The 25,416-nt window shown below is 38.9% G+C and overlaps 1 long non-coding RNA gene across 2 annotated transcripts; it reads right to left on the reverse strand.

The window, feature by feature from the left end:
• Nucleotides 1-7,517: 7,517 nt before the first annotated feature.
• On the reverse strand, nucleotides 7,518-19,118 carry LOC107771440 (uncharacterized). 2 transcript variants are annotated; one of them, XR_001644821.2, is made up of 5 exons: nucleotides 18,968-19,118; nucleotides 18,731-18,815; nucleotides 18,466-18,531; nucleotides 17,669-17,732; nucleotides 7,518-7,710 (listed from the first exon to the last, which is right to left on the reverse strand). It is a non-coding gene; the product is annotated as an uncharacterized LOC107771440 (long non-coding RNA). The 2 variants fall into 2 exon arrangements; XR_001644819.2 differs by having other exon boundaries at nucleotides 18,466-18,592.
• Nucleotides 19,119-25,416: the final 6,298 nt, after the last annotated feature.

Below are 25,416 nucleotides of genomic sequence, written 5' to 3' on the forward strand. Positions count from 1 at the left end.
CTGAAGCTACCGAGCTTAAACTGTGGTCAAACCATGGACTCAAGTCCTCCAGACTAACCCATCACCAAAACATAGAATACACATGTCGCACATCATCCCTGAAATCACAAGCCGGCGATACACAGCTGATACCGAGCTCATGTGCGCATACAAATGTGTAATGACCCGATCGGTCATTTTGAGTATTACAGTCTTGTTCCCTAATTTACTGATCTATTTGTGATTTATAACTGTATTATGACCTATCAGATTAGTTAGTTCGGGTCCAGAGAGATTTCAGAATGAATCGAGACACTTAGTCTCAAAATGGAAAGCTTAAGTTGGAAAAGTCGACCAGATGTTGACTTATATGTAAACGACCTCGGAATTGAATTCTAATTATTCCAATAGCTCCGTATGGTAATTTTGGACATAGGAGCGAATCCGAAAAATTATTTGGAGGTCCGTAGTGGAATTAGGCTTGAAATGCCAAAAGATAAATTTTTGGGAAGTTTGACCGGGGGTTGACTTTTTGATATCAGGGTCGGAATCTGATTCTGAAAATTGGAATAGGTCCGTAATGTGAAATGTGACTTGTGTGCAAAATTTAAAGTCATTCCGGATTGATTTGATGTGTTTCGGTACAAGATATAGAATTTGAAGTTTCAAAGTTCAATGATTTCGAATTTAGTTGTAATTTATCGTTTCGATATTATTTGATGTGATTTGAGGCCTCGAGTAGCTTTGTGTTATGTTATGGGACTTTTTGCTATGTTCGGACGGGGTCCCGAGGGGCTCGGGTGAGTTTCGGATGATTAACGGGTCAAATTTGGACTTAAGGAAATACTGGGGTGCTGCCTAGTGGTGTGATCGCACCTGCAAAGATTTTGATCGCATGTGCAAAGCCGCATGTGCGTAAAATAAGCCGAAGAAGTGGCCAAGATTGGGACTGGGCAGTGCTTGCAGGTGCGAGGAATTTTTCGCATCTGCGAGGCCACAAGGGCGAAGGTGTTGGCACAGATGCGGACTGGGGCTGGCCTGGGAAAAATGCAGGTGCGAAGGGTTTGCGCATCTGCGATCCCGCAGATGCGAGAAGGGCGCCGCAGATGCGAGGTTTTGGAAGGTTGGCATTGTCTGCAGGCGCTCAATTTTGTTCCGCAAATGCGGAAGCACAAGTGCGAGCCTAGGCACCGCAGGTGCGGAAAGTGTTCTTAACTCCCTTGTGATTATATTTCATGAATTAATCTTCATTTTTGGTGTAAGATTATTGAATTTTCAAGAGAAATAGAAGGAAATTTCTATAATGTCACAAAACGAACTTTTCAAGTTTGAATATCGATTTGGAGTCGGATTTGAGTGAAATTTATATGATTGAACTTGTAATTGGATGGGTTATCATATTTTGTGAGTTTCGTCGGATTCCGAGATGTGGGCCCCACGGGTATTTTTGGGGCGTAATTTTGGATTTTGTGGAAAATATTAGTATTTTGATATGGAATTAATTCCTATAAATTGTGTGGACTGAATCAAATTATTGTGACTAGATTCGAGCCGTTCGGAAGTTGATACGCGCATAATGGGATTTCTGGAGCGTTGTTTTAGCTTGCTCGACATTGGATTTAGCTTGTTCGAGGTAAGTAACTCTTCTAAACTTGGAGTTGAGGGTATGAACCCTAAATATATGTATTATGTGAATTATTAGGAGGTGATGCACATGCTAGGTGACGGGCGTGTGGGCGTACACTATAGAAATTATGACCTAATTGTTTTTGTTGAAATTTGTAGTCAAATAATCTTGAGATTTTCATGCAGTTTTATGAGTTAAAGAAATTGAGCTGAAGAGCATATTAAAAATCATGTTGAGGCTAAGTGCCCAGTATTATTGGGACCCACATAGGTCATATTGCTGTGAATTATTTATTTTAAATTGAAAATTCATACTCAGTCATATTCATTTAAATGCATATCATATCTCAGTCTCTGTTGTTATATATTGATACATCATATCATCATTTTTGGGCTATTTTATATTTTCATGACATTGTGAGCCCATGAGACAGAGACTGGAGAGATTGATGACTGAGGGAGGCCGAGGGCCTGATTTGTGAGGATATTTATGGGATCGGGCTGCACGCCGCAGTAAATGTTGGATCGGATTGCACGCCGCAACAAGCCTTCGGGCCATGATATTGGATCGGGCTGCACGCCGCAACAGTACTTGGATCGGGCGGCGCGCCGTAGTAATATATGGATCGGGCTGCACGCCGCAGCAATATAGCGCTTGGGCTGTAGGAGCCCCTCATGAGTCTCTACACACTCCCAGTGAGCGCAGTCGACTATAAACAGGGATCGGGCTGCACGCCACAACAGGTATTGTATAGCGCTGAGTGATTGAGTGTGTTGAGCACAGTGAGAGAGAATGCGAGACAGTGAGATTGATTACTCTGAGAGTGTGAGTACATGAGTACAATCTCTGAGATACATTGCATTGACATGCACACATGACATATATGCATAGAGATGTGTTTTCCTCATGCTATACGGTATCACATTATTCATGATTTCTCACACATGTTGACAGATGGGCATAGTGATGCATTTGTTTTACACTGGTTATCTGGAAAGAAAATGAGATATTTTATTTATTATTGAAAAGATCTTGGAAAAATTACTGTTTTCAAACTTATTCATATTTTTGGTAACTTCGGTAAACGATTTGGGTTTTCATTGATGTACTTGAAAGGCAGAACTATTTTCAGAAGTCATGATTTAGCTGAGCATTTATTCTTTGAGTTACTTCTGGTATTACTTGTTTAATATTGTTATGAACTATTGTTGGTTATGGAAGTTGGACTCTGACCTTGGTACAAGCTCGTCACTACTTTCAACCTAAGGCTAGGTTTGTTACTTACTCAGTACATGGGGTCGGTTGTACTGATACTACACTTCTGCACATTGTGTGCAGATATTGGCTGTTGTTGTTGCTGTGTTCGATGGTTGCCGGATTTGAAGATGTACCTGCATTCCTGTTGTAGCTGCCTCTTGTTCAGGGTAGCCTTCTATTTATAAAAGCTCTGTTTATGTATTATTCAAACAGACTATGTATTTATTTCATTTTCGCTTTGTATACTCTATTTTTAGAAACTCATGATTTGTACTACCAGTTCTTGGGGGATGTATAAGATTAAGATCTTTATTCACTTAAATTGCTTTAATAATTGTTATTGGAATTGGATAATTGAAAGTTCGCTTACCTAGCGGGTTGGGTTAGGTACCATCACGACTAGTTGGATTTTGGGTCGTGAAAGAATGCGTGGAAGGAATTCAAAGAGTTATATTTCAATGTGCAGAAGTGTAGTATCAGTACAACCGACCCCATGCACTGAGTAAGTAACAAACCTAACCTTAGGTTAAAAGCAATGACGAGCTTTTACCAAGGTCGAGTCTAAAACCAATAGTTCACCACAACCCATAACAACGTAAAGCCAATAATATAAGAAGCAACTCAGAAATAAAATACTCAGCTAAATCATGATTTCTACAAATAGTTCTTCCTTTTAAGTACATTAGTGAAAAACCCAAATCGTTTACCGAAATTTTCAAAAATATATGAATAAGTTTGAAAGCAATAATTTTTCCAAAATCCTTTCAATAATAAATGAGATGTTTCATTTTCTTTCCAGATAATCCGTGTAAAACAAATGCATCACTATGCCCATCTGTCAACATGTGTGAGAAATCAGATACTGTACAGAATGAGGAAACTACATCTCTATGCATGTATGTCATGTGTGCATGTCAATGCGATGCAACTCAGTGATAAAATCATATGCATACTCTCAGAGTATCATTTCACTCAGTCCTCACAGTCACTCAGTCCTCCCAATCACTCAGCACTCACACTCAGTAGGTACCTGTGCTCACTGGGGGTGTGTACAGACTCCGGAGGGGTTCCTTCAGCCCAAGCGCTATAATCTGCACGGACAACTCACGTGTTGCATGGACAACTCACGTTCTATAATAATATCTGGATCCGCACGGCCAACTCATGTGCTGACAACTCACGTGCTATAATAATATCTGGATCCACACGGCCAACTCACATGCTGCACGAACAACTCACGTGCTATAATAATATCTGGATCCGTACGGACAACTCACGTGGTATATTAAATCCTATAAGGCCTGCTGTAGGCGGGCAACCCCGATCCACATAATAATCCTCAAAATCAGGCCCTCGGCCTCACTCGGTCATCAATCTCTCTCTCATGGGCTCATAATGTCATGAAAATAGCCCAAAAATGATGATATGATGTATCAATAAATAATAACAGAGACTGAGATATGATATGTAATGACATGAATATGACTGAGTATAATTTTCAATTTAAAACAAATAATTCACAACAATATGACCTCCGTGGTTCCCAACAATACTAGCACATAGCCTCAACATAATTTTTAATATGATTCTCAGCTCAATTTCTTTAGCACATAAAACTATATAGAAAATGCCAAAATTATTTGACTACAAAATTTTACGGGAACAATTATGTCATAATTTCTGTGGTGCACGCCCACATACCCGTCACATAGCATGTGCGTCACCTTCCAACAATTCACATAATACTTATATTCAGGGTTCATACCCTCAGCTCCAATATTAAAAGAGTTACTTATCTCGATTAAGACGAATCCAATGCCGAGCAAGCTAAACAGTGCTCCAGAAATTCCATTCTGCACGTATCAACTCCTGAACGGCTCAAATCTAGCCACAATAAATTTGATTTAGTCCACACAATTATGGGAAATTAGGAATTAGTTCCATATCAAAATTCTAATATTTTTTCACAAAATCCGAAATTACACTAAATAAATTGCTCGTAGGGCCCACGTCCCGAAAACCGATAAAAGTTACAAAATATGAATACCCATTCAACCACGAGTCTAACCATATAAATTTTACTCAAATCCGACATCAACTCGACTCTCAAATCTCTAAATTAAACCAAGAGGGTTTTGCACAATTTTCCAACTTAATTCACTAATTAAATATTAAAAACAATCATGGATTCGGGTAATTTAACCAATATTGAGTTAAGAACACTTACCCCGTTGTTTTCTTTGAAAATCTCCCAAAAATCGCCTCTTCCCGAGCTCCAATCCATCAAAAATGAAAAATTAGAATTTAAACTCTTTGCCCAGTCATTTCTTCTATGCGACCGCAGACCAAGTCCCGCGATCGCGAAGCACAATATCTCCACTGCCAAAATAACCATATGCGATCGCGTACAAGGTTATGCGATCGCGTACAATGTTATACGACCGCGAAGACCAAAATACACTGCCCCCAAAACTTCTCTTCGCGACCGCATCATAATACACACGAACGCGAAGCACGAGCTTCCCAGGCCTACGCGATCGCGGACAGCCCACACGTTCGCATAGAACAATGCTTGCGAACCCCAGCTGCCTCACCTCCTTTTCGCGAACGCGGCTTTGCCCACGCGTTCGCGATGTATTCTCTCTTCCCAGCTACGCGATCGCGATTCTTCCCACGCGATCACATAGAACAAAAATATCCCTGCCCCAATTAAGCTTGCGCGATCGCTGATGGACCTATGCGATCGTGTATAATGAAACCAAAAGAAGGCAGTATCAGATATCAACAATCTCACAAAGGCCAAAAATGATCTGTTAATCCCCCCAGAACTCACCCGAGCCCCCCGGGACCTCAACCAAACATACCAACAAGTCCTAAAATATGATACAAACATAGTCGAGCCTTCAAATCACATCCAACAACACTAAAAACACGAATCATACCCCAATTCAAGCCTAATGAACTTTGAAATTTTAAGTTTCCACAAACAACGCCGAAACCTATCAAATCACGTCCGATTGACCTCAAATTTTGTACAAAAGTCATAAATGACATAACAGACCTATTAAAATTTTTAGAATTGGATTTCGACCCTGATATCAAAAAGTCAACTCCCCGGTTAAACTTTCCAAAAATTCAACTTTCGCCATTTTAAGCCTAATTCTACTACTAACCTCCAAATATTTTTTCGGATACGCTTCTAAGTCCAAAATCACCATACGGAACTATTGGAATCATCATAATTAAATTTCGAGGTCGTTTACATATAAGTGAATATCCGATCAACTTTTCCAACTTAAGTTTTCAATTATGAGACTAAGTGTCTCATTTCACTCCGAAATCCTTCCGGACCCGAACCAACTAAATCATTAACTGTTAAATCAACTGTAAGGCATAAATTGAGCAGTAAATGGCGAAAACGGGGCTTGGATACGCAAAACGACCAGTCGGGTCGTTACAATGCAAATACACGCCTACCTGTTATTTCCAATCATTACAGATATCATGCCTATAGGTTTATTTAGACATATATTTCGAAACAACTCGATAATTTGGCAATCACTTAGACACTGCCTTTACATGTTTAAACTGGTTCGCGTGATTAACCTAGTATCGACATTGTTGAATTGCCTCTCCTTAATTTATTTGCTTGCGCTTTATCTGTTCTATCACGCGAATACTATGTGAGAGGTGAACTTGAGCCTTGTGATTTCTATTTAACCATTATTGCCTTACATTCTAGTACTTTTAATCGTCTTTTGAGTATTAATTATATTATTTTATGCTTAATATTATATTTTAACTGTGTAGGAATAAAACAGTATGTAGATGAAGAGATTTGAAGCAAAACTGAATAAAACGTGAAAGAAAAATAAACGAATAAAAAAAGAAGAAAAAGAGGACACCCTTTGGTGTTTGTCCCCAATTGAAAGACAAAAAAGCAAAGGAAATACATTGCAAATAAAGAATGAAAGAAGGAAAAGAAAACGTACCTGGCAGCAAACAAAGAACTGGTGCGGAAAATATACTGGTTTCTGGTCTGGACCCTAAGTTGCAAGATTTCTCCTATTTCGCCCAGGACAATGTTATTTCGGTCCTACACAACCTCAACTTGTATAAAAGGGGTTTTAAACCTATTTTGGAGGGGAGAACATTTTTGAGAGGAACTTTTGACCAAGCGAGAGCACAGAGCCGCCGTGGAGACCAGATTTCATCTTTTCTTTCACCAAACACTACAAGAAAGAAGGCATCTGCCAACAACAATTTTTGTTGCCATAAATCAAATGTTGTTGCCATAAAAAAGTTGTTGCACGTCGTGTCAATAAACGTCGATGGGAAAAGTATTCGCAACAACCAACAATAGTATGGGAAAAATTATTGTTGCCTTAAATTATATTTTGTTGGTAAAAAGTCATGTAAATGTGACTTATGAGAACATTTTACAACAAAACTTATTGTTGCAAAGAGTGAGCATATTTACCAACAATATTTGTTGTGGTGAAAACATTGGCTGGAAAATTAGTTATTGATTTATTATCAAGGCTTTTAGCAACAATTGCTATTGTGATTTATGAATTACCTTTTGCGAACAATAATTTCACAAATGTATATATATAAAATAATAAATTATATATATAAATGTCAATACATAAAATTGATACACAAGTATTTACTCTCTTTCAAAAACTAAATCTCTTAAAATGTATGCTTTTACTTACAAAAAGAATGAAAGCATTATATACAAGGTCATTAAATTCTAATCTAATTAATTCCAAAATAAATCTTCTTCCAACAGCTTGTTGCACCGCATGAACCATATTTCCAATGATGATTTAAGCATGTCCATCCTACAAAAGAAAATAAATATAATTACATTTTGATAAAAGAAAATTTTAAAGTACAAAACTACAATTAACAAAGAAAAATAGGGAATCAGATATGCCTATTGTCCACTTACTAAAAATTGCAACTACTTCATCGCTGAAAATGTTACATATTACAGAATTGTTGAACAAAAACATTCAGCTAAAAGAAAACTGAATATAAGTTGCAAAAATTATAAGATCAAGAGAACTACTCTAAATAGAATTGAATAAATTGAGTTGTAAATCTTTCAAAAATTCCACATCAAAGTTGAATACTTCCCCTTCCCCAAACAAAGTTGCTGCACCAGAACCTACTAAATACTCCCAAAGTTATAATATTATAGTCAAAACCAAATACATACAAAGATTGATTCAAGTAAATAGGCTCATTTATGCGTACAACCAAGATATTTACTTTTTCATGAAAGATAAAGTTACTTAGCATGACTTGTAGACTTGCCTCATCCTCTTCTTCCAAAATATAGCACTATAAGATCAACAAGTATAAATAGTAGCAGGAATGCGAAGGCCGTAAAACAGAGTAGAGGAAATAAAAAATACAATTCACTATATGACACTGGTTCCATCAATTTCAATCTCCTCCATAGTTTTTCCAATTCATTGACAAAATCAAGAATCTTCAAATAAATTTAATTGGTTGTGTATTTGGAATTACACAACAGGTCCAACTCTACTAGAAACATGTACAACAATCATGCCATAGTCATAATTATAGGCTGCAAGAAATATTGGACTATCATAAGGGAAAAAGAGATGCATTGAGTAATGGATAGTGTTAGAACAGAAATAATAGCCTCCTTCCTTGGGTTTCCTCCTAGGCTGCCTAACATAAATAAGGATAGAGGTGGGACATGTTGAGGTTTTATTTTTTAAGATGTAATATTCTTAAAATGAGGGTGAATGAGAAATGGAGGGAAAATGAAATTTTGAGTAAAATTTTAAGTTTCCCCCTCTTAACAATGAGACATTGTCCCATATTGGAAGTGGAAGACATTTTTGGTGGGTATATATATAATTGCTCTTCTTGTAGCTCTTAAAGAGTTAAGAAGAAAGCAAGCCTCGCGCCGTCGTCGTCGTCGCTCGCTCGGCTCGGCTTCGGCTACGGCTACGGCTACGGCTACGGCTACGGCTACGGCTACGGCTACGGCTATTCGGATTTGGATTTGGATTTGGTCAAATAATCGATTGATTGATTAATTTTTTGGACCAAATTTATTTGTTAATAGTAAATATTAACGTAAGATTATTCGTATTTGTAAACGGATATTTTCCAATCCGTGTATTGATAATTTGGCAGCCGGATAATGGTCTTCCCACCATGAAGTGCTTGCTCCACAAATATGAAGTGCTTCGGATTCGGATTTGGATTTGGATTTGGATTTGGATTTGGTCAAATAATCGATTGATTGATTAATTTTTTGGACCAAATTTATTTGTTAATAGTAAATATTAACGTAAGATTATTCGTATTTGTAAACGGATATTTTCCAATCCGTGTATTGATAATTTGGCAGCCGGATAATGGTCTTCCCACCATGAAGTGCTTGCTCCACAAATATGAAGTTGTAGCTCTTAAAGAGTTAAGAAGAAAGCAAGCCTCGCGCCGTCGTCGTCGTCGCTCGCTCGCTACGGCTACGGCTACGGCTACGGCTACGGCTACGGCTACGGCTACGGCTACGGCTACGGCTACGGCTACGGCTACGGCTACGGCTACGGCTACGGCTACGGCTACGGCTACGGCTACGGCTACGGCTACGGCTACGGCTACGGCTACGGCTACGGCTACGGCTACGGCTACGGCTACGGCTACGGCTACGGCTACGGCTACGGCTACGGCTACGGATTCGGATTCGGATTCGGATTCGGATTCGGATTCGGATTCGGATTCGGATTCGGATTTGGATTTGGTCAAATAATCGATTGATTGATTAATTTTTTGGACCAAATTTATTTGTTAATAGTAAATATTAACGTAAGATTATTCGTATTTGTAAACGGATATTTTCCAATCCGTGTATTGATAATTTGGCAGCCGGATAATGGTCTTCCCACCATGAAGTGCTTGCTCCACAAATATGAAGTGCTTGGATTCGGATTTGGATTTGGATTTGGATTTGGATTTGGATTTGGTCAAATAATCGATTGATTGATTAATTTTTTGGACCAAATTTATTTGTTAATAGTAAATATTAACGTAAGATTATTCGTATTTGTAAACGGATATTTTCCAATCCGTGTATTGATAATTTGGCAGCCGGATAATGGTCTTCCCACCATGAAGTGCTTGCTCCACAAATATGAAGTTGTAGCTCTTAAAGAGTTAAGAAGAAAGCAAGCCTCGCGCCGTCGTCGTCGTCGCTCGCTCGGCTCGGCTTCGGCTACGGCTACGGCTACGGCTACGGCTACGGCTACGGCTTCGGATTCGGATTCGGATTCGGATTCGGATTCGGATTCGGATTCGGATTCGGATTCGGATTCGGATTCGGATTCGGATTCGGATTCGGATTCGGATTTGGATTTGGTCAAATAATCGATTGATTGATTAATTTTTTGGACCAAATTTATTTGTTAATAGTAAATATTAACGTAAGATTATTCGTATTTGTAAACGGATATTTTCCAATCCGTGTATTGATAATTTGGCAGCCGAATAATGGTCTTCCCACCATGAAGTGCTTGCTCCACAAATATGAAGTGCTTCGGATTCGGATTTGGATTTGGATTTGGATTTGGTCAAATAATCGATTGATTGATTAATTTTTTGGACCAAATTTATTTGTTAATAGTAAATATTAACGTAAGATTATTCGTATTTGTAAACGGATATTTTCCAATCCGTGTATTGATAATTTGGCAGCCGGATAATGGTCTTCCCACCATGAAGTGCTTGCTCCACAAATATGAAGTTGTAGCTCTTAAAGAGTTAAGAAGAAAGCAAGCCTCGCGCCGTCGTCGTCGTCGTCGCTCGGCTCGGCTTCGGCTACGGCTACGGCTACGGCTACGGCTACGGCTACGGCTACGGCTACGGCTACGGCTACGGCTTCGGATTCGGATTCGGATTCGGATTCGGATTCGGATTCGGATTCGGATTCGGATTCGGATTCGGATTCGGATTCGGATTCGGATTCGGATTCGGATTCGGATTCGGATTCGGATTCGGATTCGGATTCGGATTCGGATTCGGATTCGGATTCGGATTCGGATTCGGATTTGGATTTGGATTTGGATTTGGTCAAATAATCGATTGATTGATTAATTTTTTGGACCAAATTTATTTGTTAATAGTAAATATTAACGTAAGATTATTCGTATTTGTAAACGGATATTTTCCAATCCGTGTATTGATAATTTGGCAGCCGGATAATGGTCTTCCCACCATGAAGTGCTTGCTCCACAAATATGAAGTGCTTGCTCCACAAATATGTAATGCTTGATCCACCATGAAGGGTGGACGTTTGGTCTTGCACTCCTTCTTGGCTGCTATATATATATGAGCAGCAAATGTTGAAGAAATACTAAACTCAACATACAATTCGCTCAACAAATTGGCTATACATTGCACTCCTTCCTCTCAGAACTTCCATACGTTTTTCTGAGTATATACTCCTTCGTTCTGCATTGTTTTTTAACTTCAAACAAAGCAACTGTAAGTGTGATTTGCTACCGAACTTTGTGTTCGCCGAAACACTGGGGTTTGAAGTACCGCTACACCAGTGTGTTATTCGTTCTATCCTGGGAGGAAATAATCCATTACCTTGGGTACTAGGAGGAGATTAAATTCCTTAAGGAAACACTGTGAATTCAGTGGGCTCGAATTTATTATTATTGTTTCATTACGTTAACTTATATTTTGCAGAATTAATATTTACAAATACAGCAATATTGACCGGGAATAACAATCTTAAGGAATTTAATATTTATTTCTGTACTTGTGTTATTCTTATTATTCTGCAAACTAAAACCTTTGTGGTTTGTGTACTCCCGTTTTGGAGAGTTAAGCCTTCGTGGCGTTTTGTTGGATATTAAAATCTACGTGATTTTTACTCCAGTTTGAAAACGTGTATTAAACGTTTGTTTGTGTCATTCTTTTACAGAAAAGATGATGACTGAAAACGAAAACCAAGCTGTTCCGATGGCGACTGCCAACGCAACGACAAGCCGAACACCGGCGTTGGCACCGGCAAAAAAACCCGGAAAATTTTCCGGGATTGATTTCAAACGCTGGCAGCAGAAGATGTTCTTCTACTTAACTACGTTATGTCTACAGAAGTTCATCAAGGAAGATGTTCCTGATCTGCCGGATAAAACTCCAGATAATGAACGCTTTCTCGTGATTGAAGCGTGGAAGCATTCTGATTTTTTATGCAAGAATTATATTCTTAGCGGACTGGATGATAATCTATATAATGTATACAGTAGCATGGAGACATCCAAAGAATTGTGGAATGCGCTTGAAAAGAAATATAAGACTGAAGATGCCGGGATGAAGAAATTCGTTGCCGCAAAATTTCTGGACTACAAAATGATAGATAGCAAGTCTGTTATTACTCAAGTCCAGGAATTGCAAGTGATTATTCATGATCTACTTGCTGAAGGTCTTGTAATCAACGAAGCATTCCAAGTAGCAGCAATGATTGAGAAGTTGCCTCCGTTGTGGAAGGACTTCAAAAATTATTTGAAACACAAACGAATGGAAATGTCCCTTGAAGATCTCATTGTTCGGTTGAGAATCGAAGAGGACAATAAAGCTGCTGAAAGGAGAGGCCGTGAAAATTCAACAATAATGGGAGCAAATATTGTTGAAGCTAACAAAAAGAGGAAGAAGGCTTCTGGTCCGAAATACAACCCAAGCAAGAAGCGGTTCAGTGGAAACTGCTACAACTGTGGGAAAACCGGACACAAATCTACGGAGTGTCGTGCTCCGAAGAAAGACAAGAAAAGGGGTCAAGCAAACATGGTAGTAAACCATGATGATGTTGATAACTTGTGTGCCATGCTCTCTGAATGTAACTTGGTGGGAAATCCTAAACTGTGGTGGTTTGATTCAGGAGCCACTCGCCATGTTTGTGCAGTTAGAGAGGCTTTTGCTACCTATGCTCTAGCTGAACCCGGAGAGACAGTTTATATGGGAAATGCTTCAACAGCAAAAGTTGAAGGATATGGGAAGGTATTTCTAAAAATGACTTCTGGCAAGGTCATGACTTTGAACAATGTCCTTCATGTTCCCGAAATGAGAAAGAATTTAGTCTCTACTGGACTTCTTGTTAAGCACGATTTTAAGTGCGTTTTTGTATCCAACAAGGTTGTAATTAGTAAGAATGAAATATTTGTGGGAAAAGGTTACCTCACCGAGGGCCTTTTCAACCTAAATGTAATGGTTGTTGAAAATAATAATAATATTTCAGCTTCTTCTTACTTACTTGAGTCAAATGATTTATGGCATGTACGTTTGGGTCATGTCAATTATAAAACCTTGCGGAAAATGATTAACTTGGAAGTACTGCCCAAGTTTGAATGCGAAAAATCAAAATGTCAAACATGTGTGGAATCTAAGTATGTTAAACATCCTTATAAGTCAGTTGAAAGGAATTCAAATCCTTTAGACTTAATTCACACAGATATTTGTGACATGAAGTCAATACCATCTCGCGGTGGAAAGAAGTATTTCATAACTTTTATTGACGATGGTACTCGATATTGCTATGTTTACTTACTGAATAGTAAAGATGAAGCAATAGACGCATTCAGGCAATACAAAAATGAAGTTGAAACGCAACTTAACAAGAAAGTAAAAATGATAAGAAGTGATAGGGGTGGTGAATATGAATCTCCTTTTGAAGAAATATGTTTAGAATATGGAATTATTCATCAAACAACAGCCCCTTACACGCCCCAATCTAATGGGATTGCGGAAAGAAAGAATCGCACATTAAAGGAGATGATGAACGCATTGTTGATAAGTTCTGGTTTGCCACAGAGCTTGTGGGGGGAAGCTATTCTTACGACTAACCGGATACTAAATCTAGTACCCCATAGCAAAACACAATCCATTCCATATGAAAAATAAAAAGGATGAAAGCCCAACTTGAATTATTTTAAAGTGTGGGGGTGTTTGGCAAAAGTGCAAGTTCCTAAACCCAAAAGAGTAAAAATAGGATCGAAAACCGTTGATTGTGTTTTCATAGGATATGCGACCAATAGTAAAGCATATCAATTTCTGGTTCATAAATCAGAAAATCCCGACATTCATAATAATACGATTATAGAATCAGATAATGCTGAGTTTTTTGAAAATATATATCTGTATAAAAAGGAATGTGAGTCGTTTGGTGAAGGATCTAAACGACCTCGGGAAGAAACAAAAGAAAGTACATGTAATCAGGAGAATCCAAGACGTAGTAAACGTCAAAGAACGTCTACTTCATTTGGACCAGATTTTGTGACTTTCTTATTGGAGAATGAGCCTCAAACATTTAAAGAAGCTATGACTTCTTCGGAATCATTGTTTTGGAAAGAGGCAGTCAATAGTGAAATAGAATCCATATTGAACAACCATACATAGGAATTGGTTGATCTTCCTCCTGGAAATAAACCTTTGGGTTCTAAATGGATTTTTAAGAGAAAAATCAAAGATGATGGCACTATTGATAAATTCAAGGCAAGGCTCGTAGTCAAAGGGTATAGACAACGAGAAGGTCTAGACTACTTTGATACATACTCTCCAGTTACAAGAATTACGTCCATACGGATGTTAGTAGCATTAGCTGCAGTGTATGGTCTTGAAATTCATCAAATGGATGTTAAGACGGCCTTCTTAAATGGAGAGTTAGAGGAAGAAATTTACATGGAACAACCTGAAGGGTTTGTGGTTCCAGGTAAAGAAAAGAAGGTATGTAGACTTGTTAAGTCTCTTTACGGACTAAAACAAGCACCCAAACAATGGCATGCGAAATTTGACCAAACAATGTTGTCAAATGGTTTTAAGATAAATGAATGTGATAAATGCGTGTACATTAAAAATGTTCCAAATCACATAGTCATTGTTTGCTTATATGTGGATGATATGTTGATAATGAGTAATGACATTGCCAACATAAATGCTACTAAGCGTATGCTCAATAGCAAGTTTGATATGAAAGACTTGGGAGTTGCTGATTTAATTCTGGGAATTAAGATCAATAAGACTCCTCAAGGTCTGGCATTGTCACAATCTCATTATATTAAGACAGTACTTGAAAAATTCAAGCACTTGGGCTTTAAAGTTGCAAAGACTCCAATTGACGTGAATCTTGCATTAGCAAAGAACAAAGGCCAAAGCATATCACAATTGGATTATGCTCGTGTATTGGGATGCTTAATGTATATCATGAATTGTACACGAACAGACATAGCTTGTGCTATAAGTAAACTGAGTCGATATACGAGCAATCCAGGCCAATCTCATTGGATGGCAATGAAACGAGTTTTGGGATATTTAGAACATACCCAGAACTTTGAATTGCACTACAGTAATTTCCCTGCGGTGATTGAGGGATACTGTGATGCAAATTGGATCACCGGTTCAACTGATTCTAAGTCCACGAGTGGATATGTATTCACTATTGGTGGAGGAGCGGTATCTTGGAAGTCGTCCAAACAAACATGTATTGCCCGCTCTACAATGGAGGCTGAATTCATAGCCTTAGATAAAGCCGGTGAAGAAGCTGAATGGCTCCGGAATTTCTTGGAAGACATTCCATTTTGGCCCAAACCGTTGGCACCAATATGCATACATTGTGATAGTCAAGCGGCAATTGGAAGGGCTGGGAGCGTCATGTATAACGGTAAATCTCGTCATATACAACGAAGACATAAAACCGTTAGGCAATTACTCTCTAGAGGAATTATCACAATTGACTATGTAAAGTCAAGTGATAATGTGTCGGATCCACTTACAAAAGGCCTAACTAGAGAGGTAGTTGAGAAATCATCAAGGGAATGGGGCTATGGCCGAGAACAAGTCATTGTGGCGGTAACTCTACCTAGAAGACTGGAGATCCCAAGATCTAGGTTCAAAGAGATCAAACAAAGTCATTAATGACGGTTCAACATTGTCAAATAAAATTTTAGTCCATTCTCGTGATGAGACAATGTTCAGTACCAAGGATAAAGCATTAAGGCTTTTTAATGATTTCTAAATTTGATACGGGGTATATCAAATAGTGTATCTACAGGATGACACGTTTAGGAATCACCTATTTAAGTGTGAAGTGTGAGCCGCTTCAAGGAGAACTTTGTAAGGCCAGTTCTCTACGCACTTATGAAACCAGGCGGTGTTCATGGCTGAAACGAACACAACAATGAGAACCAAAGACTGTTAAGGGTTGATTGTGTGACTTATGGTTGTCTAGGTATACACCAAAGATCGACGGTTCAAAGATATCAAATCTACCGATTGACCGAGTATATCCGACATAAGTTTACTACGGAAAGTTCAAAGGGAAACCTACTTATCCAGATGCAATTAATCCTTGCTTGTAAATCACACAGTTTTTCATGCATACTTCCGTGATATAGCCATTCCCCATTCATGTGGGGGATTGTTGAGGTTTTATTTTTTAAGATGTAATATTCTTAAAATGAGGGTGAATGGAAAATGGAGGAAAAATGAAATTTTGAGTAAAATTTTAAGTTTCCCCCTCTTAACAATGAGACATTGTCCCATATTGGAAGTGGAAGACATTTTTGGTGGGTATATATATAATTGCTCTTCTTGTAGCTCTTAAAGAGTTAAGAAGAAAGCAAGCCTCGCGCCGTCGTCGTCGTCGCTCGCTCGGCTCGGCTTCGGCTACGGCTACGGCTTCGGCTTCGGCTTCGGCTTCGGCTTCGGCTTTGGATTTGGTCAAATAATCGATTGATTGATTAATTTTTTGGACCAAATTTATTTGTTAATAGTAAATATTAACGTAAGATTATCCGTATTTGTAAACGGATATTTTCCAATCCGTGTATTGATAATTTGGCAGCCGGATAATGGTCTTCCCACCATGAAGTGCTTGCTCCACAAATATGAAGTGCTTGCTCCACAAATATGTAATGCTTGATCCACCATGAAGGGTGGACGTTTGGTCTTGCACTCCTTCTTGGCTGCTATATATATATGAGCAGCAAATGTTGAAGAAATACTAAACTCAACATACAATTCGCTCAACAAATTGGCTATACATTGCACTCCTTCCTCTCAGAACTTCCATACGTTTTTCTGAGTATATACTCCTTCGTTCTGCATTGTTTTTTAACTTCAAACAAAGCAACTGTAAGTGTGATTTGCTACCGAACTTTGTGTTCGCCGAAACACTGGGGTTTGAAGTACCGCTACACCAGTGTGTTATTCGTTCTATCCTGGGAGGAAATAATCCATTACCTTGGGTACTAGGAGGGGATTAAATTCCTTAAGGAAACACTGTGAATTCAGTGGGCTCGAATTTATTATTATTGTTTCATTACGTTAACTTATATTTTGCAGAATTAATATTTACAAATACAGCAATATTGACCGGGAATAACAGGACATAATTTGAAATGTTTAATTAATATTACTATGTGATTAGAGAACAATCCACTCAAGCTGCAACAGAAAGAACCAAGTTCTCTATTTATGAAATTTGTAAAGAATAATTTCTTTCTTTATGCTAAGTTAAAATCAGTAGATCAATTGCTTAGATATTTAAGACAATTATCTACAAACTGATTGACTTGTAGAAACTAGACTTATGGGTCAAGGAAACATGTACTATGACCTGTTGCATTTGGTATGACTTTCTCTTTGCAGATCAAAGGTTTCATTTCTTATTGGTTAACACATGAATATTTCTTTCCATGTGTTTAAATCCCTATTGTATATTAAATAATAAAGGTTTCTATTAAAGTAGAGAATTACCTCTTTTTTTCCATCTCATGTTTCACTGTATTAGCAAGAGTTTTCTCTCCGCACTTGCGATATCCTGGGAAAAAAGGAGGCAAGTATAATTGGTAGCTCAGATAATTCAAGAGAAATTATACACAAATATACAAGTGGAACTACGAACCGGCACTAGCAGCTTATACTAGTGAATGAATATAATTGGTAGTACAAATAAGGCTTTATGGATGCACGACACAAAGATTTATTCTTGAAATCCCTGTAATATTGCAAAGAGTTTCTTCTTTTGGTGTCTTGCTCACTTGTAATTACTACAATACTTTCACTAAAAAACAAATACTACATCAGTTCCTTAGTGATAGCTTTATAATACAATTACTTTTCTCTAAAAAAGATTTACTTCTTGAACCTCAAAATTCTTTAGTGCAAGACATTAAGATTTAGCAATAAAACTAAGGAAGAGAAAGGTCACTATAGTTTTAATTTTAATAAGGCAACTAATCCTCTTAAGCTCCTAGTTGAAATCACAGTAATTATTTAGATTTCACCTAATTTTCTAAGAGAACAGATAACATCTAATCTCAAAAAATATTCAATCCCTTGGAACAGGAAATGTCCATTGAAACCAGAGATACAAATACAACATCTTCCTCACGATGAACGATAGTAATACTCACATCACTAAATGTAACTATTTCCAAACTTGAGTTTCCATCACTAATGAGGATAGAATCAGTACAATTGAAATGTATTAAGTCAATTTTCAAACATAGATGTTAAAGAAACGAATATAGACAAAGCAGAAACTAACTTACAGTGAGATGTGGGAATCAAAGTAACACAGCTAAAGAGAGACTTGCATCCGCAAAGCCAGAAGAAGCCTATTATTTAGGAGCATTACAACCCAAAAAATATGGCCAAAGCAGATGCCAAAATCTACATCTATCCCAATACCAAAAAGCACAAATATACCAATAAATAAATAAATTATAGTTACGATCTGCTTGTGAATCTACAATCAATAGAAACGAACGTAATATTTTATTTTTTAAAAAAAGAAGGTAAAATAGAAATACCAACCGAATAAGACATGAGACCATTGATTAAAACTGGAATGGAGCTATAAGTACTGATATGGATGAACCACACTATCTTTATTTAGAACCTGCAAGAAAATGATTTATTTCATGCTTAGTTTATGCTTTGAGAAGGCGTCGACCCTGGTTAGGACCTCCTAAGTAAAAACCTAAATCGAAACATTCAAGGAATTGAAACTCTAAACTAGAAACAACTAAAACTAGAGATGAAGGAGCTTACAATTTCAAGCCATAGCCGCAACATTGGAAGATAAGGTTGTCGCTCATTTGAACCTCGTAACTCAAAGCACGAGTCGAAGGGTTGAACGAATTGGGGAAGGTGAAGGCCAAAATAAAAATAAAAAGGGGGAGGGATTCGGGGGGAAAAAGGGAGGGAAATTTGCCGCTTTTATTTTTGCTGAAAATTGAGAAAGAACTAAATATTCTTTAGTCCACAAGTTAAACAAATTGTTGAGAAAAATAAGTATTTTACCAACAAGAAAATACTTTTGGCAACACTGACAATTTATTGTTGCCAATTTATTTATATTTTAAAATTATTATGTTACCCAAAAAGTTATGTCAACAAAATTAAAATGTTAGCCAACTAGAAATTTTTGTGGGTAAAATTTCTATGATATAGCAACAACTAAATAGAATTTTTGCCATGGCTATTCCATAACCGACTCTTGTTGCCGAGTCGAGGGGGCTTGGCTTGTACCAGGCTCTAAAAGAGTTTTCTTCGAGTGATCTTTCTATCTTTTTGGGTTGCATGCCCAATGTAATGCTTTTTGTAGATTGAGATGGATTGATCTTCGCTATTGTGCCTCCTCCTTGTACCAGTTGATGCCGGGGCAGTGCTTAATATGAGTTTTCTCCTGCCCTAGACAGCTTCGACGTTCCCATCGATCGATTACAGAGGTTTCTACCACTGAACTTTCTTATACTTCCCTTTGATCGAGTGCTATTTCTATAAAGAAGATTGAGTAGGAAAATGTTGAATTGGCTTCAATCGAGATTGCCTCGGCTTCTTAGGCACATGAGGAATCGGCCTAACATCTTTTCAATCGAAATCCCAATCAAAGATAAGTTCTACCAAGGCCAGGATCTGAAAGAGAGGATGCACTTTCCGAAATTCCAAGTGACATGACTCCTCCTACAGAAGCTAAAGTTGAATGATCAAAGTCTCCTTTAGGTTCAGTCGAAGAGATCGAAGCGAAGTCATCAATTCAACCATTCGAATGGTCTCCCCTAAGATTGACCTCTTTTCCAAATAAACCGAACCTCGATACCATATTCATCAAAAAGATATGGCCATGTATCTAGGTTGCACAACCCCTTTAGATCGTTATATTCGTGCTTGAAAAACGACCCCATCACTCCTTTTAATGGACATTCTTAGCCGTCCTCCGAGGGTTAACACCCCATAGATCAGATCGTGAACTCTTTCAGACCCTTAGTTTCACTTGATTGGGGTAGAGTTTCAGCCTGCCTTCCACCAAATATAAAAAACCTTAGAGCTGCCTAACCTGCTGATATCCCGACGAAGAGAGTCATTATTTGTGTTACATCTTTGAATTCGAGAGAGAGCTTCCCTCTTATCTCTCAAATTATAGGCATTGAAGCGATCGAGAGAAAGTAAGAAAACTATTGCACACGCCCCTCATTCGCCCTTTACTAGTATAATAGAAGGTAAGGCAAAATCAAGAGCGAAACTACGAGCTAAAAGCAGGCGTGCCTCTCTTATAAGAGAATATGATACCATCCCCCATTTTGGCACACTTGTTTGATGAGCTAAGCCTAAGCGCCATATAAGTCAAAAGCTATCGTGAGACCTAAAAAAGCAAAGTCAAAATCCATCCCTCTTTTTCCTGTATTTTACTAGTAGGGCTAATGAACGACCCTTTGATCTATGTCGTGGAAAGATCAACCAGATCTGATTAGAAGTTAAAAAATGAGTGGAGTGAGGGGCGAAGCTCCTCTCCTTACAGTCAAGTGGCTTTCACTCGTCATAGAGAGTTAGAAAGCGCCAGTTCTCATAGCGAGGCTTAGGCTGACGGGGTAGGGCGCGGCCCCCCAATTCTTAACCCCGACCTACACAAGTGATTTTTTAACCCACATTTTGAAAAGTTCTATTAGGTTCTTAGTAGCAATCATCAACCTTTTCTTCTTTTACTTAACATAGCTTTTCGTCTCCTTGATAGCTGGAAGTTCTCCAAAAGTACATAGAAAGTACATAATAAAAATGTGCAATCACATAATAAGTATCATGTAGAGCAATGTCTAGCCCAGAATTAGCCAAAACTATTCCAGTGAGTCCTCCTATGGTGAACAAAAATATGAACCCTACAGAAAATAACATGGGTATTTTGTAATGTATCGACCCCCCCATATGGTAGCAATCCAACTAAATATTTTGATTCCAGTAGGGACAACTATGATCATGGTAGCTGAGGTGAAGCAAGCACGGGTATCAACGTCTAAGCCCACAGTAAACATATGATGAGCCCAAACAAGAAATCCAAGAACACCTATACTGATCATGGCATAAACCATGCCTAGATACCCAAAAATTGGTTTTCTCAAAAAAGTAGAAACGATATGACTTATGATACTGGATCCATGCAGAATGGGAATATACACCACTGGATGACCGAAGAACTAAAAGAGATGCTAGTATAATATGGGGTCTCCCCCTCCAGCGAGATCAGAAAAGGTTGTATTAAAGTTTCGATCAGTTAATAACATGGTAATTGTCCCTGCCAGTACCGGAAGTGATAATAAAAGTGGGAATGCTGTCACTAGAACGGACTAAACAAATAGAGGTGATATATGCATAGTCATTGTAGGTCCACGCATGTTGAAGATAGTTGTTATAAAATTAATAGAACCTAAAATGGATGAAACACCAGATAGATGAAGACTAGAAATTGCTAAATCAACTACTCCTCCAGAATGGCTGATAATACCACTGTCCTGAATCTGAAATTAGGACTGCCTCAATTCCTACTCCTTTGAAATTTGCTGCTCCGTTGAAGAATATTCTCCAGCCGGGGTACGATTCGTCGTGGAAATGGCATGTCAGGCGCACCTATCAGAATCAGAACAGACCAATTACCAGATCTACCTACCATCATCGGCATAACCATAAAAAAGATCATTAAAAAGCGTGAGTCGTTATTAAAACATTACAAAGTTGATGATTCCCACCAAGAATTTGATTGCTGGGTCGTGCTAATTTCATATGAATCAGTTCTTAGAAGCATGTGCCCATCACTCCAACAATGGTACCGAAGATAAAATAAAGAGTCATTATATCCTTGTGGTTAGTGGAGAACAGTCATCGAACATGATTTGTCGTAAAATTGAGATTATTTCGTTTTCTTCCTTATCAGAGAGGGGTCCGCGAGGCTTATTTATTGAAAAAAGAGGAGTGAGAGGGGGGGGGGGGGGGAGGAAGGAAGAATGGAAAGCCCTCACTTTATTGACGGGACATTTTGATCCCCTTTTCCTCTCATCCTCCCCCGGTTCTGGTTCAGGAAAGGGTCAACGCAATGATCTTATTTTGAAGCAAATATGGAGTTTTCCCTTATCCGAAAGGGTCTTGCAAGAAAATAGGATTTCATATTGAGCTTCACATATATGCTATTGGGATGGGATGGCTCCTACTAGCTCTCCCCCCTAAGAACCGCACGTGCGAGTTCCCCCGCATACAACTCAAGTGGCGAAGGTCCTTTCCTTCAAGCTTGGTAAGCGCTTCGCTGTAGCCAAGCTTACTGCTAGCCTATCAGCTAGAGCCAAACTTCGACCGCGAATGCTCGTCTCTTCTGGCTGCCTTATTCCGTCACCCGAGATCCAAGTCAGGACCGACAAAGATCTCTTGATTCCTCGCGGCCGGGCCGGCTTGGAAGCAAGCTACCTCTTGCCTATCTCACCTCCTTCCTTCAGCTGGGTGAGCCTTCTCTTTTTGGATCGTCTTCTACCCAATGCGGTACCCCCCACTTTTTTGTTCCTATTGGGTTTACCTTGTTCACAGGTCGACCCCATGGCAGCAAGAAAAGGCGATCTTGTGCTATACTCTGGTGATCTCTTTCCTATCGAGACATGCAAACTCCCATCGTGTCCCAGATCACATTCTGTGAATCAAAAGGGGAAGCCTACTCATCTATCAGCTCCTCTCGTAGATCGGTGTGGTTTTACGAAGCATCTAAGCACAGTTCACTCACATTGATCAATCAAGAGGGTTGCCGCCGCTCCTTAATAAGGTTATCTGTTGTATCACTTCTTGCATTCTGTCCCATGCTTCATACCTCCTCTTTCTTCTTAAGGTAAGATAAAGGGTCAGGCATGGTGGGGTAGGAGCATCCAATCAGCAATATTTTTGGCTTGACCAAGAAGTCTTATGTCCTCCGAGCCGCACAACGTTTTAACCGAAAGAACTTCTTGCGCAATTCATGCCTTTATGTTTTTATGACCAGAAATTCTTTCTTTATTTTCATATAAAATTGTTCTCTAGACCTTTTATCAATATGAGATGATCGTAACACAGTATATATGACTCGTGATTCAGGAAATCCAATCTTTAGTGTATAAGGCGGAAGCCCCCAAAAATGGTTTTCAAAAACGGGTGATCAAAAGATCGAATTACTATGCCTATCTTAGTAGTCGTTACTTTTGGTGGTCTTTCTTTTTGGTCCTATTCTTGTTCTATTGATCAGAAGCATCCAACATCACCACGCCGGTTTAGAATTCGATTCTAAGTGCTAAGACCCCCCCCCCCATTTTCTTTTCTTTTGGCCGTGTGTGAGCTACATTTCAGAAAGGCCAAAAGGGGGGTCTCCTATTTCTCATCCCATAGAGAATCTCCACATTGCAGATCGCCTGAACCAACCTAAGATAGGGATGGCTCTGATGAGTGACATCTCTTTCAATCTGGCTCAAATACCTATTTAAGGTATTCTCAAAAAGCACAACCTCCTTAGTAGGGTGGTTAAAGATGAGGCCGCGGATATCTGATCTCCAAGCCATAACCATATGGGGGGAACCCATCCCACACCAATGATGCTTCTATCTTTTTTCTAGCAGCATTTGTTTCTCCAAAATACCCAAAAAGGGCGAGAGGTGCCTGGCCTCGTTCCTACCAATGAAATAGAATGACAATCGCTGTTGAAGCTCTATTCTCCTTTGAATATCAAGAAGGAGAGGTTGTGCTAATTCCGGAATGAGGACCTCACGTGGAATGGGCACAACCTGGGGCTTGGGAAGGCGCAATTCTGATTCTCTCGGAGAAGAGAAATCAAGAGCGCCAGACGAGGAACCCCTTCCCCCGTCGCACGCAGCTACGAAGCAGTCAAGATACTCATTTGTTGAATAAAACCTTGTCATAATCAGAAGGAAGAGAGCTGCCCCCAACCCCAAAAGGTTCCTTTGGAAAAGCTCTTTCTCCCTCCTAATTATGGTAGTCGTGGCTGATACGAGGATCTTATGTGGCAGAGCGAACTCTTCTATCGTGTTGCATTTTCTCTAGCGGACCCCCCCGATCCATCATACTGGAGCGATTCAAGAAGAATGATTAGGCTCATATTCTATCCTTTCTACAATGCCTATAGACGAAGTGCTTCGTTTCAGATCAATTCTTCACTGCAATCGCTTCGATCTACCCCCTCGGTGAAAAACCGTAATACGCCCTGAGGAATTCCTACCAGCAGACTTCCCTATACTCAAAGTGAATTGTCTAAGTACTCTCCTTTGTCTTATTGTTTATCTCGTAATCATTCGATTCCGCCCCTAAAGCTAGATCCTACTCCTCCTCCTTCTCCTTTAGGATATGATCCTCCTTGGTCCTTTTTACATAACACTCTCGGCCGCCCAAGAGGACTGGCTATCTTTCTCTTTTTACGCAATATCTTGAAAGGCAAAGAAAAAAATCTACCTTGGCAACGTCATTGACTGATAGTTTATCTTCCGAACCGGTTAAATATCTATAACAAAAAAGGCCAAAGCCCGTTGAAGCACTGGAAAAATGTCGACCACGATTTCTAACGCTTTTCAAAAACTATTTACTTTCAACGCCTTGAGTGGGTAGATAATTAAGGCCACTAGATCCTTCATACTCTTACTAAAGTACAATTAAGACTCAACCAATCTTGAAGGTTCCGTGGACAACTGGCATACCTTGAATCTAGCCTGCAATCCTTTCACATTTCTCTTATCAAATTTCTAGTTAGAGAGAGAGCTAACCGCTGCCAAAATGTAGCAGTTTTTCTTATATACGATAGCACCCCTTCCCTCCTTGTTCAAGTAGTTCAAGAGTGAAAGGGCGTAGTGAAAGAAGGTAAAGATATCTTTCAAATATATTCTACCCATAAAGGCAGTTCTCTTATATGGAAATACTAGATTGGCGAGACAAGAGAGAAATCTTAGAAAGTAGTAAGGTGTCTATGGGGCTTGCCTTATAGGTAGTGACTATACCACTTACATATCGAACAGATCTTACTCTCAATGGAGTCATTTCAATATGACTAGGAACTTACAGAATACCGAACTTGGATAATCGGTAGAAGAATGATTGGCTAGATCATTTGCTTCACTGCGGAAGAACCCCTTTCTATGCTACTTTCCCAATAAAAAGCCGTCACCTTTCTGTATCCTGTTAGCCACACCAGACCAAGAAAAAACAAACTAATCAAC

Source organism: Nicotiana tabacum, chromosome 19 (assembly GCF_000715075.1).
Source record: "Nicotiana tabacum cultivar K326 chromosome 19, ASM71507v2, whole genome shotgun sequence".
Taxonomy (NCBI): Eukaryota; Viridiplantae; Streptophyta; class Magnoliopsida; order Solanales; family Solanaceae; genus Nicotiana; species Nicotiana tabacum.